Here is a 6,441-nt window from a genome sequence, read left to right as displayed (position 1 = left end):
TTTGATTTTCGAGGCCTGCCGGCAATTATAGTAAATTACAAAACTTGGAATTGTCGGGTGGACTGTGAGAAGTGATAGTATGTATATATAAACATACATGTGCAGATTTAATTTACAACAATCCAAATCCACAACAGCAATGTTTACTTTTACTTCAGTCATAAAAACAAATCTGTTGAGTATTCCTCTGAAGCATATTAAACTTTTCGGGAATTCAAAATAATTTCGTAAAAACGACAGAATAAAAGGCCGATATAACAATCATCTTAAAAGGAGCCATTTGTTTCAGCCAAGTAATTTAATTTAATTCATATGTGCCAAGGATGTGCAACTTATTAAGTTGTTGCTGCCTATTGTCGTTGCAGTAACGCCAATAAAATATTTCAAGAGTATCAAATTATTTTAGTACATTTAACCGTTTGTTTAGTCAAATTTCTAATAATTCAAATAATAATTTAATAAAAGACTATTTTCGGTTGAAAACTAAGTCTAATACCCGAAGATCTAGATGATTTTTAAGAATTAATGGGTGCTTTTACGGTTGTCATTATTTCACGTATAAAATACAAGTGATCAAAAGTCCTTCTTTTTGGATTAAAAGTATAAGATCCCAACAGCAATTTAGATTATCTTGATATATTCAAACGAGTGAGTGAGTTCACGTCACTGTTAAGACTTTGGATTTATGTTTTTATCCCATTCTTAAGTCCTAAGCATGTTAAATGGTCAGGATGGAGTTGAAATTAAATAGTGTGGTTTTTATCATGCATATTCCCTGAGAAAAATGAGTGTAACGTTAAGTTAAAAAAAATGTAATGGCCATTTTATTACATTTCATTTAAAGTCTTGTTAATACAAAGGGATATATAATTTTAAGTTCTTTTAATTTAAAAGGGTTCCCAAATTTACCCAAAACTACGTATTCAACTCCATGTTTTTTTTAGATCCTTCCTAATTCAGTTTATCACCTCCCCCTAAAAACATATACATTTCCTTAGCAATAGTTCACGTGTCTTTTGAATAAAAGATATGTTTAAGAAATTTCGAAAATATAATATTTTGCATGGACAATTTCTAACATTAGTTTCACAAACACTTTACAAAAAAATTCCTTAATCGTACAAATTAGTTGTTTAAAGTAGATATATTAATTAATAAGGGGTTGTACAATTTTGGAAATATCCAAAACCATCAAACGATTTATTTAATCATTATAATCACTATTTATTTATTTAAAAGGAAATAAATTGTGGCTAATATAAGCAATTTTTAAAATGTTTTCTGACGGTAATGAAAGCACAATAAAGGCCAAAAACGTGCCCGGGGCTAAAGCAAAACAAAAAAATTCCAGTACTTTTCTACAAAACATTCAATAAAATATTGATGGGTTAATCGAGAATTCATAAATTCAAGGTATTGTTCTCGGCTGGTAAAAAAATCTCTTGCATTTCAATATTGACTAAATTATAAAATATTTTTATATATATATTTAGAAAGGAAGAAATTGATGTTTTTATTTAATCGTATTTTGTTTTTGAAGTGCCCGTTCCTGAGTTTAGGTTGAGTTGTCCTTATTTATCTTTTTCCCTTTTTGGGACTGACTTCAGTTGAAGCTTAAAACTTTACTTTACCACGGTCAGCCTTAAATTTGAGAGTGAACTGAAATTGAGAGGAATCTATGAAGTAATAAATTGTTAAGAAAAACATTTGTTTATTTTAATATAACTATATCATTCATAGTAATTAGTTAAATATATAGAAAGTAACGAACAGAAATTTCCCAATAAAGTAGAAAATTGGTTAAATGACAGGAGAAACGGCCTGTCCAAATTCACAAATGTAAAATTTACTATAAAAAAATTGGATCCATGATTGAGATAAATTATATCATTATGTACATAAAGATCAAGTTAACACATCAATTTGGATCACATTATTTTCCGAAAACTCCGAAAATTTATTCGAACAAGTTAAACGTGGCCCTGGAAATATCTTTAAACTTTCAATTAAAACCATCGAGAATGGACGGAGCCATCTTTTTATATATATTTTATATATCTATCTTTTTTTTAATCTTTAACAATTGTTACTATGGATTGCCAATATGAGTATACGACGAGATGGGGGCCAATTCACATATAGATAAAATTCCGACCTTCCAAAGCCTTATGATGAATTTTGAGCCGGTCGGCACTGATCACTTTACTGGTCCGTCTATTCTCGCTAGTTCTGCCCTCCCTCCGTGTTCAAACAGCAAAAGATACGTGCACTGTAAGTGAGAATAGACAAACCCAATAAAGTGGGGGCGATCAGTGTAATATAAAATGTTAACCCTTTTTTGTCCGAACTTGCACACAAGGCCAAATTTCGCCAGTTTGCCAAAGATTAGCTAATCCTGTGTGTTTAATGCATTAATTTTCCTTCATTTCACGCGTGTATTGGCAACACTGATTTATTCGGCGCAAATCTTAAATAACCTTCTATCGTTTGTTATATTTGGCAGTCATAAAATTTATCATATCCAGATTATAATTTAACACTTTCTTGCACAAAGTTGTTTCAGAGCAATTTCAACTTTGGCAATTTTGTTTAAGATTAGCAGGAAATCCAGTGAGTTTAGGGCGGGCGTAGTGTTGTTCCAGTGTGCTTCTGCCCGTGTGTTGGCAACACTGATTTATCGGTGCCAATTTATGCTATCTATCATAAACTCGCGAGATTTCATAGTAACCATTAAGGGTTATCCATAAAGGGTTAAAGAAGAATTTCCTTGTTGTTATGAAATTCTTCTTATTTACTGGGCCCGTCTATTCTCAGTGGTTTTGCGTTCTGATTCACAATACATTGGGAACATTTAAAATAGTGACGTCTGCGCGGTGGTCAAACTGTAACTTGTTTATTTCGTCTGCCCACCCGAGTTGTTTATATGAGGACGGGCGGACTTAAGCGCTCAAAAACCACCAAATTAAACTAGAAAATTTTGATAAATCGAGCGGATTATGATCTAAAGACGATGATTTTTAAAAAATATATAGAATTCAAAAGGATTGAAGAACGCCAAGCCACTCTTTTGCAAAATTAAATCTCTTTCCTCAATACGAAGGAGTTGTTTTATCAGTTTTTGAATCGCCCAAGCGTAATGACGGGAAGGGGATGGGGTCAATCCAGGGAATTTCATATCTGTGTTTCTTTGAATTTGAGCTTGCCTTTGTGGGAGGAGGAGGAGCTGGGACTGTTGAACCGTGTAATAGTGTAAGACAAAAGAGAGCAGGTGTGATGTGTACGTGAGGGGGTCCCCTGGCCAAAGGATAAGTCTACCACCCGGCCGGGCGTCACGTTCGACACCTTCTCAAGGGAATAAAACCATTACCCGCTCCCCGCATATCTGTCTTTTTGGGTCGCGACCCATCCCGAATTATCCCAGGTGGGACGAGAACAAAAAAAAACAAGGGAAATAGCCGTCGAGGAAATATTCATTTGTCCATACCGACAGGAAATCAACCGACTCACTTTGCGGCCTCGAGGCGTCAAAGTTGTAAAAATTACTGTATTTAATACTCAGTGGTTCTTTCCTGTTGACGGATTCCCCCCTCCCCGAATGATCGATAAGGCCAATGATTCATTGAGCATTGGACGTGTGATTCAAGTTAGTACACCGCAAAGTGAATGGGTTATAATTGAAGCCAGTGAAGGTTGGTCAAATTGAGAGCTTCAGTCAAGGTTATGTCATAAATCAAAGAAAATACCTACACAAATACAATTATGTAAAACAAAACGAAGTTGCTGATTTGTTTTCTTTATTTTTTCCTAGCTAACTATATACATATTTATACAAGGATAAGAGATCGAACAGTACAAAATACGAATATTCTTTAACTTAGAGAAAATACTCAATTCGTCTAACCTCATGAAAAACCACCATACCCCTACAATACGGAAGAGAATGAAACTACCCACGGCTTACAAACAGAACTCGAAAACTTGAGCATGTGCAAACATAACACATTCAACACTAAAAAACCCAACAATACACCAATTCACAACACCAGGTATGCCATAATTTATCTTAAAAACATTATACATATTAAAAATAAAAAATGAACACACACGCGCGCGCGCATGTTAGCAGGGAATAAAGGCATTCGTACAGAAATTAAGGCTGAATGGCCTTTGTTGGAATCTGGTTTGGGATGTTATTGGGTATGTGGTCCTTCAATGACTCATACACTGTATTATACAGTTGCCAAGCTTTCGGCTCTATATTTGGCCTTCCTCAGGGCATTGTACAACGTCCTAAATAAAAATAATAATGTAATAACCATTTAAAAGTCAACCATTTTATAAATACACCTCTCTACACGTTTTTAACAGAAATTTCCAAACCTAATTTCCATATACCACATACCCAATAACATCCCAAACCAGATTATAACCAAAGTTGGTCGATAACTGAACAACCTCGTTTGTTGGAATAATCAGGTCGAACTATTTACAATAGCCAAAGATTCGAGTGGGTGAAGCTTCACTGTCATCAGGCGACCAGTTAGAATCGCGACTGGTAGCAGAATCACCCCGGATTATAGAAAATTATATAGAAAACATAAAGGCGTAGTCACGTGATTTCATTTTTTTGTGTTAGAGTTGGTGTGTTGGGATAGCGGGGAATGAACTCGCAGATCGGAGGCTAAAGCTGCTTCCCGAAGTGATAATTTGTCTCTCTACTGAACTAGATAACCTCCTCCTCTAGGCACAATCAAGAAGAATACAGATGAGCGAGGCCTGGAAGTGCGTGAGGTCATATGGAGCAACACCTATCAAGGCCAACAAACGAAGGCGTTTCCAAAATGTCCCATCTCTCTCCCCATCGGCTGCATCACTTCAAAATGGACTATAGGCTGACTCGGAATGCACCATCACACTTCCTTTGCTGTAGCGTATATTTCAGCGGAGGTGAGTCGCTCTCTCTAGCTTGAAAAACTAAACGTGTGATAAGGCCTACGTACAGGGTAGGCAGTTAAAGAACCTCATGGTCTAAGTCATTGCGACCCCCAATGGAAAACGAATGTAGCTTATATTGACTCAAGGGTTACGGCAAAGTATGAGTTTCTGAGACAAGAGATCCTGCCGTGCTTTGTGAAGGTAGTGCATCCTATTTGAAATTTACTACATAATTAAAATCTTCTTATGTGTTTTGTAATTTAGTTTGGTTTATTATTCATTATCGTACTAACCATTGTATGTAACTGCTAATTTTCATACTAACTGCATTTGTAACTATTGTGTAATGAACTCGGCCTCATGTAATATCATTTTTTTAGCCCATTTGTAATTAAGGGTTCGAATGCAGGGCTACATTTTTTTTTTTTTTTTTTGAGAATTTCTGAATCGTTTCGTTACATACCAGTTTTGGTCTACATCAATCATTTCGTCACTCCCGAGGATTTTGTTAGTTTTGACTGTCCCTTCTGTATAACACTGTATCTCGTTGTTGACTGTTCAATATCTAATGATGTTCGGTGGCTTGACTGCACCTTGTACGTCCGATTAAACAACACGGCCGCTGATAGTATTAAAAATGTCTTCCGGCTTGCAGATGGTCTGCTCAAAACGTGGCACAATCGAAAGAGATAAATTCGCCAAATTGCGCGTATCGAATAGTAATATCGTGTGGAGGCGATTACGTGTTCGATAATTATATTTCAAGAGATGCCAAAGAGCTGAAATGAAATTAAGGCGCTAAGAAACACTAAACCCGCTTTAACAATTTTGGTCATGAAGGTTGGCCAAAAGAAAATCCATTGAAACTTATATGACGTAACCTTTTATTTTGATTGTGACATGTCTTTGATTATATGCATATTAAATAATTGAAATCAACTTCGTTCATGAGTGTGACCAAAGTTCAGCCCTCCCTTAAAACAGTTATTTTTCCAAGTTTTCTGCATAGGTACAGTCAAGACAGAAATTTAAATGGTAAGGTTGACTGTGACAAAAAGATTCACAATCGTTGCGAAGAACCAATAAATGGTTTTAATCACTGAATGTGACGAACCGATAGACGCCTCCTGGGACTTATACCTTACAGTGAAGGGGCCGTGTCAACGCTTAAACTGTTGCTTCCGTCGACGCCCCTATGTAATAATTATATTACCTAATTAATGGAGCATGTATTCAAATAACACAAAGCACACACACACACACACACACTTAATGTGTAACATTACATGTTCGTCACTCCGCAGATAACTTGGAGAAAGTATATTTAATACGGTGGCATTATTCTCAAATATTTTGTAAATAAATTTTTAATATCTTTAGTTTCTTTTAAATTTTGTTGTATCGGTTAATTTTTTATATTTATAATTATTAAATATGCTATGTTTTGTCCTTTAGGTTTAGTTGTAAATTGAACAATCGAATTAATGAAATGTATTTTAATTCTTT

The sequence above is a fragment of the Cimex lectularius genome, unplaced genomic scaffold, assembly GCF_000648675.2.
Source record: "Cimex lectularius strain Harlan isolate CLEC.00 unplaced genomic scaffold, Clec_2.1 scaffold91, whole genome shotgun sequence".
NCBI lineage: Eukaryota > Metazoa > Arthropoda > Insecta > Hemiptera > Cimicidae > Cimex > Cimex lectularius.
Note: the sequence above shows the minus strand (reverse complement) of the source record.